Raw genomic sequence first — 14,992 nt, forward strand, 5'->3', positions numbered from 1 at the left:
TTCGAAATGGCGTCTTTGGTTCGCAGTCAGGTTACCCCCTGTCCAAGCAAGGACCCTCACTCTAGTCAGGGCAAAGGAGAAACACACCTGACTTACCCTCACTCACCCCCTTGGTAGCTTGGCATGAGCATAAAGGCTTAACCCAGAAGCAATGTATAAAGTATTTGTAGCAACACACACAGTAATACAGTGAAAACACTACAAAATGGACACCACACCAGTTTAGAAAAATAGGCAATATTTATCTAAATCAAACAAAACAAAAATTACAAAATTCCAACATACACAAGTCAAAGTATGAATTTTCAAAAGAATAAGAGACTTACTCCATAGAAAACAATAGAAAAGTTGATTTTACACAAAGTACCTGATTTGAGTCAAGAATAAAACCGCACGGGCGAGCCTTACTCACAAGTGACGCCTTGCGTCGTTTCCTTCTATTGTCGGGTCGGCAATGTGTCGTTTTTCTCCCTAGCAAGAGAGCGATGTGTCAATTTCCAGACGGGGCACCTCAGATCTGCGCAGGTTCACGATGACTTTGCACCCAGGGATGATCCAGTTGCACGGTGCTAGAAAACTGCACCGTGTGGGGTTCGCGTCATTAGCAGCAGCTGCAAGCGGGTGTTGCGTCATTTTTCCAACTACGATGTGTCGATCTCCCAGCTGCGATGCAGGTGGAACGTTGATTCTTGTCGCGAAGCGGTGGTGCATCGTTTATCAGCTGCGTTGTAGGTGGTGCATTGACAATTTCCCCACACAGCATTTTTTGGGTGGATTTCAGCTTTTGTTCTGCAAACTTCAGCTTTCAAGGATCCAGGGACTGAATAGGGCACCACTTGGCAGGGCAGGAGTCTCAATAGGTAGTTCAGGTGTTGGCAGAGGAAGTCTTTGATGGCCCTGAGACTTCAAAACAGGAGGCAAGCTCAGTTCGAGCCCTTGGAGACTCTTCTTGCAGCAGGAATGCACAACAAAGTCCAGTCTTTGTCCCCTTTTACAGGCAGAAGCAGCAACTGCAGGATAGCCCAAAAAAGCACAGTCACAGACAGGGGCAGCACTTCTCCTCAGCTCTTCTCCTTCGCAGAGGTTCCTCTTGGTTCCAGAAGTGATTTACAGTCTGGGGTTTTTGGTCCAATACTTATTCTCCTTTCTGCCTTTGAAGTAGGCAAACTTCTTAGGAAAGTCTCTGTTGTTCACAAGATCCTGCTTTGCCCAGACCAGGCCCCAGACACACTCAGGGAGTTGGAGACTGCATTGTGTGAGGGAAGGCACAGCCCATTAAGGTATAAGTGACCACTTCTCCTTCCACTCCAGGTCAGAGGGCTCATCAGGATATGCAGGTTACACCCCAGCTTCCTTTGTGCCACTGTCTAGAAGGGAATTCACAACTGTCAGTCTAACCCAGACAAGAAATCCACAAACAGACAGTCATACAATGGTTTAAGCAAGAAAATGCCTGCTTTCTAAAAGTCGCATTTTCAAACTAGCAATCTTAAAGCCAACTTTACTAACAGATGTATTTTTAAATTGTGAGTTCATAGACCCCAAACTCCTAATTTCTATCTGCTCTCAAAGGGAAACTGCACATTAAGGATATTTAAATGCAGCCCCCATGTTAACCTATGAGAGAGATAGGCCTTGCAACAGTGAAAAACTAATTTAGCAGTATTTCACAGTTATGACATGTAATACACATTAGTACATGTTCCACCTTTAACATACAATGCACCCTGCCCATGGGGCTACCTAGGGCCTACCGTAGGGGTGCCTTACATGTATAAAAAGGGAATGTTTAGGCCTGGCAAGTGGGTACACTTGCCAAGTTGAATTGGCAGTTAAAAACTGCACATACAGATACTGCAGTGGGAGGTCTGAGCTATGTTTACGGGGCTACTAAAGTGGGTGGCACAACCAGTGCTGCAGGCTCACTAGTAGCAATTTATTTACAGGCCCTGGGCACCTCTAGTGCACTTTACTAGGGACATAACAGTGAATCAAATGTGCCAATCATGGAAAAGCCAATTACACATACATTTTACACAGGAGCACTGGTACTTGTACTTTAGCTCTGGTCAACAATGGTAACGTGCCCAGAGTACCAAAAACAGCACAAACAGCGACCAGCAGACAATCAAAACATGGGAAGCAGAGGCAAAAAAGACAGGGAAGACCACACTAAGGATGCCAGATCTAAACCCACCCTGTGCAACAAGCATTGTACATGTTGCCCAATAGTGTTACACATAGGCAGGTGGTTCAGTTGCAACAGTGTAGGGATTGTTGTGTGGGTTGGGTCTGTGCATACAGGGGATAAGGCGTGAGCGCATTGGAAGTGTTTGGGCATTATTGTGTCCAGATGCAAGCCTTTTAAATGCATGCGTGTCCTACGTGCCTCCCCCTTCTACCACTTGTTAGTTTCAATATTGCCCACCACTGCAACTTACACTGCATTTGTGGTAGGTCTTGGAAGTCTGCGCTGTCCTGCAACTCCAGTAACCAGCTCCTCCGGTATGACCACTGCCACCATCTCCTCCAGCTCATCCAGGTCCTTCCACCTCCAATCTGCAGTGCTGCCTTTCCGTTCCTGTCCACTTTCTCTTTAGTTCTGCGCTTGCAATTGTGCCAACGCTTCTTACAATCAGTAACAGACCTCTTAACCTCCGCCTAACTGTTGACCTTGTTGATGATGAGCTGTTGGACCTGGCATCCCAATTCTTGCTATCCACCCTCCTCTTTTTGCTAACTTTGTGTTTACTTGCTTTAGGACTCAGTGCACCTACCACTGGTAACCAGTGCTAAAATGCTTCTGTTCTCTCTTAAACATGGTAACATTGTCTTACACCAGAAAGCACATTTAATTTACTTGTAAGTCCTTAGTAAAGTCGTACAACATGTGCCTGGGGCCTGTAAAATAAATGCTACTAGTTAACCTGCATCAATGATTGCCTCACCCGCTTTAGCCCTTTTAAACAAGCCTCAGGCCTGCCACTGCAGCCTGTGTGTGCCGTTTTAAATTGCCACTTCAACCTAGCAAAGTAAACCTCTTGCCAGGCCCTAACCTTCCTTTTTATTGCACATAGGTTACCTCTATGGTATGCCCTAAACAAACTAGACTGCAGGGTGCAGTATATTTAAAAACTTGGGCATGCACCTTCATGTTTTATATGTTCTGGTAGTGAAAAGCTCCTAAATTTGTTGTTTCGCTAGAGTGAGGCCAATGTCTCCCATAGGATAACCATATGTTACCTTGTTACATTTAATAAGTGATACCATTCATTTCAGAGCAGGTCAGGATATTGAGTTTTGTGTCTAAAGAATTGTAATTTAAAACCTTCTTTAAAGGTAAAGTTATATTTTAAGTCACAATTCTGAAAATGCCAGTTTTAGAAAGTTGGCATTTTCTTGTCCTAACCATTTGATGCATGTTTACTGGGTCACATAACTAGGTGTAGCTGGCAGTTCATCTTTGAGTATTGGGCCCAGACAATGAAACAAAGGGAGAGTTGGCAGGATGGACCATGTCTGAACTGATGTGGGGAGCTACCACCGACCACACTTGAATATTGCAAAGGCTCTGTCTCATCATACTCACCAAATGTTTGACACTATCTTTTACGACTCCAGACAATCTGGGGCCAGGCCAGGAAGGCAGGAAATTCCAATTATCTCTAGGGGTGGAACCGTCCAGAACCTTCTACTACTTCAAAGTGGGCACATATATTAGACCCTCAGACCTAACTCTTCAGTACACTTCTGCACCAGTGGAAAACTCAGGTCTGCACTGTCACCCTGCTGCCTGAGTGAAAGGACTGGACCTGCAACTTGAGCCCAGTACCAGATTAGGGACTCAAAGGGATAGTTGGCTGGCCTCCTGACCAGGGCCTCAGGGACAGAAGAGTCCAACCACCTTAAATCTAGCACCTGAACTGTGTCTGCTGCAATTCCTACCTTCTCAGGTGGTGTCACCCGAGTCTTGAACTCTTAACGTGTGCCTAAAGGTGCTCTACCAGCCCAGCTATTGTCCCAGTAGTATTGATGCATCACCTCACAAAATCTCTGCATCAGAACTGATGTGCGAAGTATCTACGACACAGGACTTCGCATCACGATATGCAGCCTCATTGGAACAGCTGCTGTACGACACATTCTTGATGCAGACCTTCGCATCTCAAGCCCTGCAATAACTTCAGATTCAGACAGTGTGCAACGCATCTTGAACACAGGACTTTGCATCGCAAGCTCCTTGTTGACGGCATCTTCAGCTGTGATGCAGGACCTCACATCGCCACCTCGCAGATTCCTAGAACCTCTGCTGCGTGACGCAGGATTTCACAAGGCTCCGCAACCAGTACTTAGGATACTCTTGGTCAGCAGGCCAGATTTTGGCCCTGATTTAGATTTTTTTTTGTGCCACATTACCATCTTTTTTTTACGCAAAAGCGGTGCAAACTTTAAGTTTGCGCTGCTTTTGCATCAATAAATGACGGTAATACAGTGCAAAAAAAGTATAAATCAGGGCCTTAGTCCCTATATCTGGCCCACACTCGATCACGGTTGCTTGATCTTGTGATTTTGTCTCAGTCCGGCACAACCAGAAAACCACAGTTGGAGCTCTGTGCTTCTTGGTGCTCTATTCACTTAAATCTTTATAATTGCATATCTTCAATTCTACTGATCGGATTGTTGTAATTTTGGTCTTAAATAATGTATTACTTTTTCCCTCTTTTTTTCTAAGTTGGTGTGAGAAATTGGGTTGTTTATTGACTAGGGTGTGAACCCTTGTCAAGCGACAGCCAAACTCCCTTGCAGAGTGACCCACAAAAAGTCACTAAATTAACCTGTACTTGACCCTGGGTAGCTAGGCACAAAAAGCAGTCAGGCTAACCTTAGAGACCATGTGTTAAGTATTTATGCAGTACCCAGCAACACCGTGAAAACACAACCAAATAAAACTATCAAACGAATTTAGAAAAATAGAGAAAATGGTAATAAATGATGCGACACCAAAACCATATAAATCCAATTAGTCGAACCAGAGTGCTGAATTTTTAAAGTTTAAGGTTCAAAATAGCAAGTCCTCCGTTTTAGAAATGGCCACCTGGGCATTTTAGCACCACAACCAAGGGTCCAGGAGTGGGTGGAGGCCTTTTGGGGGCTCAAGACTTCACTCAGGCTGGGTCCAGGTGCAAGTTTAAATGGTGGGAGCCTGTTATGTCACTGTGGCTTAAAACAGGAGACCAGCTGAACTAGCCCTTGGAGTCACTTCTGGAGTCCTGTGTGTAGGTGGTGATGCGGGGCTCTGCAGCAGGGCTGGTCTCTAAAGGTCCCTAGCAGGGCACAGGCAGCAAAGCAGTCCTTCCAGGTACAGCAGCAGTCTGGTAGAGTCCACAGGAGCCAGCAGTTCTCTGAGAGGCCTTCCACAGGTCCAGTAGTGAACTGAGGAACAGGACTTAGAGTGCTCTCTTTATACCCTGATGCCCTGCTCCTAGAAGTTGGGAAAAGTTGCCAGAAGAGTTCTCTGAAGTTCCTGGAATTTCCTGCCTTCCCTGGTCCTAGCTGGATGCACTGGCAATACAGGGTCATTAAGCCTATTGTGTGGTGGAAGAGCCCAGTCTATTCAGTTGCAAGTGGGGTTGTGCTTAGTTGCACCCAATCAAGTCAGTTAATGGCCCATTCAGGCTCTGCTAATCCCCCTATTGTGGGACTGTCGGGGGTGAATTCACAAAGTCCCAACTGTCAGTTACACCCAGTCATGTGACCTAAGGCAGATTACAGGCACAGAGGGCTAAGTGGTGGGAAAATGCCAGCTTTTTTTTTTAGTGGCTCTTTCAAACTTGTGATGATTAATATGGCTTTACCATTAAGGAGGGTTTATCGTTACAAGTTCATAGGTATCAAACATGATATATCTACCACCTCTGGTTTAGGAATTACAATGTATTAATTTTAATAAGGAATACCAAATATTACCCTATTGTGGGATAGGATTCTCAGTTGTGACAAAATGAATTTGGCAGTTTTTCACTACTAGGACATGTAAAACTAAAAAATACATGTCCTACCTTGTAATTACACAGCACCCTTCCCGATAGGCTACTAAGTGCCTACATTAGGGGTGACGTATACGTAATAAAAGGGGAGCTTAAGGCTTGGCAAGGGGTTTAAATGCCAAGTCAACATGGCAATGGCAGGCCTGGGAAAAGTTTTAAGGTGCCACTTATGTGGGTGGCATAAAAAGTGCTGCAGGCCCACTGGTAGCATTTAATTTATTGGTCCTAGGCATATGGTATACCACTCTACAAGAGACTTGCATATCAATTAAATATGCGAAGCAGGTATATGCCAATGAAATCATGTTTAGGGGAGCGAGCACATGCACTTTAGCACTGGTTATCAGTGGTAAAGTGCACATAGTCCTAAGGCCAACAGAGCAGAAATCCAGACAAAATGGAGGCAAGCAGGCAAAAAGTTTGTGGGGAGACCACCCTATGTCTGGCAGGTCTAAAAGTTGGTGTGGAATTTTTCTTGTGTCATGTTTCACTTTATTACTATTTGAACTGCTCAACCAGTAACCTAATTTCTTACAGTAACCTTCCAGCACAAAACCCCTGCTGGACATCGTGCATACATATAGAGAGCAGCACCACCATATATCAATTGAAATGGCTTTTCACCAAGCCCAATACAGTGCAGCAACTTTGGGGAGGGGGGTGGGGAATTTACAAACATGTTGCGCTGGGTTAGCAACAATTTTTTTTTTTTTACTAACTTACTTTCCTGCACAAAACTTGTTTTGCACTAGAAAATACTCTAAAAGTAATGCCAGGCAGCATGAAGCACTGTTTAGCATTATGTAGCGCCAAGGGGGCGTTACATAAGTGGTATATGGGCGTACCCATGCCATTTGACACAAAACCCTATTTACAAACAATAGTAGACATTGTTTTGCACCAAAAGTTAATGCCATTTGAAATAGGCGTTAAAAGAAGATTTTTTTTTAATTTCTCCTTTCTTTTCCGACTTTGCATGCATGCTTCACTGTGCAACACGCATACAAAGTAAGAAACGTCTTAAAGTGTGTCCAAGCATAGTGTTTTGCAATGGAACGGGTATCCTTCCAGTACAAAAGCTATGCTAAATTCATGCGCACACCCTTGCACTATGTTGCAAAGGTGTGTGTGGCGCATGGCATCTAAAAATCAGCGCCAGTGCTTGGGAGAAGGGTGGAGAGTGCCTTATTTCTGCAAATATGGAGCTCTCCTGGTCTCTCCTTCTCACGCAGTGCAGCATCACACAGCATTTGTGGCTGCTGCACCGAGTTACAATTTTGTAAATCTGGGCCTCTGTTTGCTCACTGCATTGCTTCTTTTTTATTAAATAAATCTGCCTTGTAGTTTGCAAATCTATATTTTAAGTGGATATTCAGAAAATCTGCCATTTGACTCTATAATGGGCACCTGCAATCTAATGTGACTTCTGACTATAAATGTGTATTGTGCCCAACACCACCACAATAGGAATGTATGATGGAACAATGAATGCTGGAACCACGCCTGCCTGAACAACGCAGTCAGAATAATGACTGCGTTGTTACCACAAATGCCTTTACCACGCATGCCTTTACAACGATTTTGGAATGGATGCAAATGCTTGTTAGTACACCCGCTCCATTCACAAGACCTTGGAGCTGATTTGCCAAAAGGGTTTGCTGTCAGAAAGCATGCAGTTCCCCAAATCACACACACTGCTATTGCAACAAAACCTTAAGGCTCAATGGACAAAAGGTACACTGAGTCGTAAATGCCTTTGTCACTCACATTGTATGAACTGCGAAGAAGGGGGCTGTGTGAAAAGAAATCTAGCAAAGTTTTGGAAATGCAACTTTGTCCGTAAACCATTTTCACATTGGACTCCTCAAAGGGGTGGTGCAAAGTGAAAGAACTCACAGATGAAATCAGCAAAAACGGCTTATCTGAGTCCTAGTTAGGGATGTCCGAGTCCTCTTCTCGTGGTTGCCAGCCCATTTGTGAAGCATTATCGGGGTATCTACGAGTGCTATGTGAATGTCTTTGCGTCTCGTCTTCGTATCACCGATGCCTGCTGCGGTATTTGTGAGCCTTTTACTGTAATGTTCGTGAGCCCTAGTGAGCTCAGTCATTGTATCCGTGGGACGTCTCCCATCCTCCCTGCGTATTCCCTCACCACCTCTCACTCACTAATGCTAACCCACCACGCCCTCCTCAGTACTTTGTTGTTTTACCCATCACCCTGCTTCAGCCACCTCCTGCACCCTCACTTGTGTCCCCTAAGATAAAGTGTTTTACATAAGCACCATTTGCATTACAGACACTTTCATTTTGTGTTTTTTTTCTTTCTATTACATACGGGGGAATTCAGCGATTTGCCCAGGAACACAGGATGTTGAGCCGACACCAAGACTCGAACCTAGTTATCCAGGTCCAAATTTAGCAGCTCTGCCTTCCTCATCCATTAGCTGTGTTAACCCACCACCTCATGTATACTCTAAAACAATAGTAGTACAGGCATTAACAGAGAATAAATCTCGCATAGGCAAAACCTATCGGCTTTGCCAATGCTTTTTTACCTCCAACCCCCATTTAAATCTATCACCATCCATTTTATAAATTTCTTAATTGGGTTTATCTTCCAGCCACCTTTCTTTCCCACTCCCCTTAAAAATCGTCCTTGTTTCACATCCTTATCCCAAATCACCACCCGCCCTCAGAGTCCCGATTCCCTCATTTCACACAGACAACAATCATTTTCGGATTATTCCCTATGGAATAGCTCCCTACCAACCAGTTTACATCTCATATCGAACCTGCTTCGTCACTTTTCTCTTCCCACTCCCCTCCGTACTTCTCACATAACTCTTCTTCTCGCTGTGGCACTAAACATTTCTGTAATGTACCCTCTCATATAAGCAACTCATTTCTATCATTCCCTCCTTACCACATGCTTTGTCAGGCAACCCTCTCCCCATTGGCAAACTGCTCCAAAGTTAATAATTCCATCTCGTCTATATGCTATCGCAACGCCCTCATCCTCAGCAAGTCTTTTACACCACGGCTCAAACACATGCTAATAGTGCACAGATAAGCACACTACTAACATCCATCTAAGCCTTTGGGGCTCCCAAGCAAATACTCTCACTTTCCCTACTGCACACACCAACAACTGGCAAATAAGGAACAACTGAGTCTCTCTCATGGCACAAGTGATGGCTCCTCCGCTATGGCCTCGCCGCCCGCCAGCAGCAGAAGCTGCAAACCTTTTACAAGGAAAGGAAAATAACCTTTGTTTATTTTCCTTTTGTTGTGAAATGGGCAGGGCCATGAGGGGTGACAAGCCGTAAGGGGAGTGCACAGGTATGTTCGGACGTCCGTCTGGGGCTGGCTATCCACACATGCGCAATAGGCTCTCTCCAGGCTGGCACTGTGTTGCCGGGCTGGAGAGAGCAGGCCCAGGCTCCCAGCCTATCCTAACGCTGCTCTGAGCAGCGTCAGGATTGGGCGCAGGGCAGGCCAGGAGCCTGTACCTTCAGCAGAGGAGTGGCAGCACGGAGTGGGGGTAATTTTTTAATTTATTTTATTAATATCACCCCGGCATTCACTCTGCACACCATCCCTCCCCCTGTAACCCTGGCGAGCCACGTCTGCATGGCACCTCATCTTACTCAGTGCTATCCTTCTCACCATTGCTTCAATTCCAAAAACCACAACTGCCCCCACTCACTAACCAAAAACGCTATAGCTCATCAGACACTAATCACACATTGAACACTTACCTTTCACAGTTAACCTTACTAAATTTCGAGCCAGTCTTATTGAGGAGAACACACAACGTAGACACTGCTGTCAGCTCTAAAATCCATTTCCATCTCACATCTAGCCACACCCTTCCCCTCCTTACTTATCACATATCACTCTGTCATCCTGACCGAAGCCTGTTATAACTACCAGCTGGACCTATGATATGATGGCCACCTTGTCTCTGTGCCTACGCACACAGAAAGCCTTACCCTGGACGTATCTTTTTTTTGCCCTCCTGGAATTAAGACCAGAGGCCTGCGCCCAGCTTCCTGTCCACCACAGGGCTGCATGTGCTATCTCTGCCATAACAACCTCAGAACATAATGCATTGTGGAACAGCTAGCTGTGCACACATCTATAAAATGAGGCAAGTACTTTTTGTTACCAATCTGACTTGGATCAGTAACTAAAAAAACGAAATGCACAAAAGTAAATTTTAAAGCAGGGGAAGCAACATGAAGATGCAAGTGGTGAATTCGAAGCAACATGGGCGTTTGGGAGGAACCAACATAGGGGTGGGGAGAGAAAGCAAACCAACGTCGTGCTAGCGGGAGAAAGCATGTGGGTTAGAAAGAGGCATGGGGAGAAGCCCATCAGCAAGATAGAAGAGCGCGGTGGGTGGGAAGCAGCATACGTGGGAGACAGTTGGAAACCAAATGCACTCTTGTAGAGTTCCTAAATGAAAAGAAAAAAGTAGTGCCTGAAAAAGCAAGCAGTGGAAGGACACAGTAATGCATCCATGCACCAGGTGAGGGACTAACACAAGAAGAGGAAGGAAAGCCGACACACCCTAAAGAACAACCATTGGCAAAGCCAATAGGTCTCATCTAATACAAGACTCAGGGCCAGATGTATCAAAGGGTTTTACCCATTCTGTGTCTATGGGAAAATGTGTTGGTACATATGGCCCTCAATGCTTGGCAATGGGTTTTTGCCAGGTTGTACACCAGTGTAGCTGGCTAAAGTTAGTGGTGTGGAGTGTCAAAGTGGAGTGGGGGAGAAATGTTGTAGAGTGGATTTGTTAGAGTGGGGAAGTTGAATTGTTGTAAAGCTGAGGGGAGTAAAGTTCAGGGGCAGAGTGTGTCGTGGTGTGAGGGGTGTGGGATAGGATGGAGTGGATCAAGGTAGTCTGGGGGTTGGATTTGAGTAGATTGGGTTGTGGTAGAGTGGGTGGACTGGATGGGGTTGAGTGGGGTGACTGACATGGGGTGAGGTGGATTGGAGTGAGGTAAATTAGACTGGGGTGGGTTGGATGGGAATGGGGTGGATTAGATTGAACTGGAGTGGGGTGGATTGGGTTAAATTAATTGGATTGGAGTGGGGTGGAATGGAGTGGGGTGAACTGGTCTGGGGTAGGGTAGATTGGATTAGGGAAGAGTGGGGTGGATTGAAGTAGATTGGATTGGAGTGGGGTACATTGTAGTGGACTGGAATAGGGTGGATTGGAATAGGGTGGAACACGGTTTACTGGAGTGGGTTAAAGTTTGGTGGGCCGGATTTGAGTGGGGTGGAGTCCATTGAGGTGGGGTGGATTGGATTGGAGTGGGGTGGAATGTAATGCAGTGGAGTGGGGAAGATTGGATTGGAGTAGATTCAAGTGGGGTGGATTGGATTAGGGCAGGGTGGATTGGATTGAGGTGGATTGGAGTAGGGTGGACTGGACTGGACTGGATTGAGTAGGGTGGATTTAGGTAGGTTGGAATGGAGTGGGGTGAAATGGATTTGTGTGGTGTGGACTGGGCTGTAAAAAAGCGCAACATAAATTTACCTTGGAGCCACCGATACGAGTACGCGTACTCGCAACTCGGCGCAGGATTTAACTGTTGTTGCTGTTTTGGAATCGTATCGGTGGTTCCAAGGTAAATTTATGTTGCGCTTTTTTACACTTGAAGGTTGTTGACTTGAGAGTAATGTTAAAAGTATATCTTTTTCTATGCAGATCTGTTCGGTGATTTAATTGATACATTGGTTTTACTCGACACGCTGATGTCCTGCGCCATTGACTACTGATTTTATTTATTCACGTGCACTAGTCAGGTGAGCGACTAAGTTAGGACAGTTCATTTTTAATAACTACTGGTACCTTGGATGACAACTAATGGTTATTATATATTTTACATTTAGAATAACACTGGAGTATTTCATGTTTAAGCTGTGATGGATTTCTTTTTTTGATTGGAGGACTCAATGTAGGTATTATATATTCTTTGTGCTATTATTTTACCAAGGATTGGATTATAAGAGGTTGTTATTTCACTGGGATTTGTTTATTTTCGTTTGTGTAATAGAATCATATTGATAAAGACGAGTGGTGAGTTACCTCATGTATTTTCAAGACAGATGAAACTAAATCTGTCCTTTTTGTGTTTAAATCAAGGCACCAGTAGTAATGGTTAATTGGGCCATTTGAGTGGATTCAGTTAGTGAATGGCATGCTACACAGAGGTGAAATTTAGACACTAAGGGATTTTCACTTTTTACACGGAGGTGTGTATTGGGTATTTTATATCACGGTGAAAGAGTAATGCATGACGTCAGCAAAAATTTCTCCCTTTTTCAGGGATACTTCATAGTTGTTTTGGGGTTGGGAAAGCCCCGTGGACATACATTTTTTGCCTTCTTTTCACTTGTCTCATCTTTCCTTTGGAATATAAGGTGGTCCTTCTTGATTATACTGGATTATGTAAATATCTTTTTATTTGGGACCCTTTATGACGTTTTTTTCAATCTCAAGTTGGAGCATTTTGCTTTCATGTATCAATATATATTCAAAAAATCTTTTCAGCCCTGAAGAAGTCGTTGGGGATATAAAGAAACATTGTCCCGAGACGAAACACGTGTTGGCTGATTTGAATCATGGCTTGATCACATATACAATATGGATAAACTACAATAAATTGATTGTTACAATTTGGCCTGACTTATGTAAAAATATAACAATGTATGATACTATGCACAACAATTAATGATGGGATTTGGTAGATGAATTACGAGGAATTGAGTGTTTGATCTATAAAAAGTTATAAACGTATCTGTTATTTACAGAAACTAAATTGTTTACGGATTGTCATAAGAGGTATCGCACTTTTTATGATTAGTTTTATGGTTCCTTTGGAACCAATTTGAGGGTTGGGTGATTACCCTCGTGCAGGCATCCTCTTTCCTTGAGATCTGTGGTCCTTTTGTAACTTGAGCGCCTTGTTTTCCCTAGCTTTCTCACCCCATTATTAAGTCAGGGTGCAAAATACCCCTACGCTAGCAGAGGTACCCCCACGAACTCGAAGCCCATTTTCCAGGACTTCGCGAATGCGGAGACACCATTTTACACGTGTACTGGACATAGGTCAATATCGATGTCCAGCTACATAATGGTAACTCCGAATACAGTCATGTTTGGTATCAAACATGTTGGAATCATACCCCAATGCTTTTGCAAGCATTAGTTGTGTGATTCCATGCACTCTGGGGGCTCCTTAGACGACCCCCAGCATTGCTCCTACAGCCTTCTGAGGTTTTCCAGGCAGCCCAAGATGCTGCCACCTCCCAGACAGGTTTCTGCCCTCCTGTTGCTTGAGCAGCTGAAGCCCAGGAAGGCAGAAAAAAGGATTTCCTTTGGGAGAGGGGTGTTACACCCTCTCCTTTGGAAATTGGTGTTAGATGCTTGGGAAGGGTGGCCTCCCCAAGCCACTGGAAATGCTTTGAAGGGCACATTTGGTGCCCTCCTTACATAAACTAGTCTACACCGGTTCAGAGACCGCCAGTCCCTGCTCTGACGCAAAACTGGACAAAGGAAAGGGGAGTGTCCACTTCCCTGTACATCACCACCCCAGGGGTGGTGCTCAGAGCTGCTCCAGGGGGTCACTGGGTTTTACCATCTTGGATTCAAGGTTGGCAGGAACTCTGGGAGCATCTGAGTGGCCAGTGCAGGCAGGTGATGTCAAAGCCTCCTCCTGATAGGTGGTCACCCAGCTAGGTCACCAATCCCCCTTTCAGGGCTATATTAGGGTCTCTCTCTTGGGTGTTCCTCAGATTCAGCTTGCAAGATTCCAGCAGGTTTCCTCTGCAATCTTCACTTCAACTTCTGACCAAAGAATCTGCATCTGGATGCTCCAGGACCCGCGGCACCTTCCAGCAACTGCAACATTTCCCCAGTCGTGCATCCTCTGAGGAAAGCCCATCTTCAGTCTGCACAAGAAAGAAGAAGGAATCTCCCTTAGAGTGAAGGAGTCACTCCCCTGCATCTGCAGGCACCAACTGTAACGACAAGTGGCTGCGTGTATCCCCTTTCCTGCTGAGCAGCATGGATCCTAGAACACGGGTGGTGGACTGAAGAGGTCCCGATGGTCCCCTCTTCCTGCTGTCCAAATTGGGTGGAGATGAGCCCTTGCCTTCCCACGCAAGACAGCAACCCTATGCACCTAGTCATTTGCAGCTGGCAAGGTTTGTTGGCATGCTCTCTAAGGGCTCTTCAAGCATCCTGAAGCTCCAGCCCCCAGCACTCCATCCTGTGATGCACAGCTTCCTGAGTGGTTCTCCGGCAGCGTGGGACTCCTTTTCACAGTGCTGCATGGGCTCCTTCTTTGACTTCTATGTTCCCGTCCTGTGGGACTCCTGTGGGTGCGGCCTGTGCTTTTGTGGGCTCTCTGTGTTGCTGAGGGCCCCCTCTGACTCCTCCTCCTGGGTAGAGTACACCTGGTTCTTCCTGGTTCCTGGAAGCACCACTTTCCACCAACTGCAAGTTTTGCATGTGCCAAGGCTTGTTGGTGGAATCCGAAGACGCAAACCCAACTGAAATCCTTCTTCCAGGTGGGACATCACCTGCATCCTCCAGGAACTCGACTCGGTCTTCTAGGGTGCAGTGCTGACTCTATTTTCGCACCATCGACTCATCTCTTGCACCTTCAGTCTGGTGGATAGGGGTTCCTGCCCTTCCTGGACTCTGCTGTGCTTGTTTGACTTGGTCCCCTTCTTCCACGGGTCCTCTTGTCCAGGAATCCACTGTTGGTGTCTTGCAGCCTCTTCTGGGCTTTGCGTTCTACTTCTTCTCTTCTAAGTTGGTGTTCCTGGGAATTTACAGTGATTTACTCCTGCTTTCCTGGTCACTGGGGGATTGTTGTGGTACTTACCTTTGGGCTTTCCTAGTACTCCCAGCTCCCCTCTAC

This window comes from Pleurodeles waltl, chromosome 4_2 (genome assembly GCF_031143425.1).
Source record: "Pleurodeles waltl isolate 20211129_DDA chromosome 4_2, aPleWal1.hap1.20221129, whole genome shotgun sequence".
Classification (NCBI taxonomy): Eukaryota; Metazoa; Chordata; class Amphibia; order Caudata; family Salamandridae; genus Pleurodeles; species Pleurodeles waltl.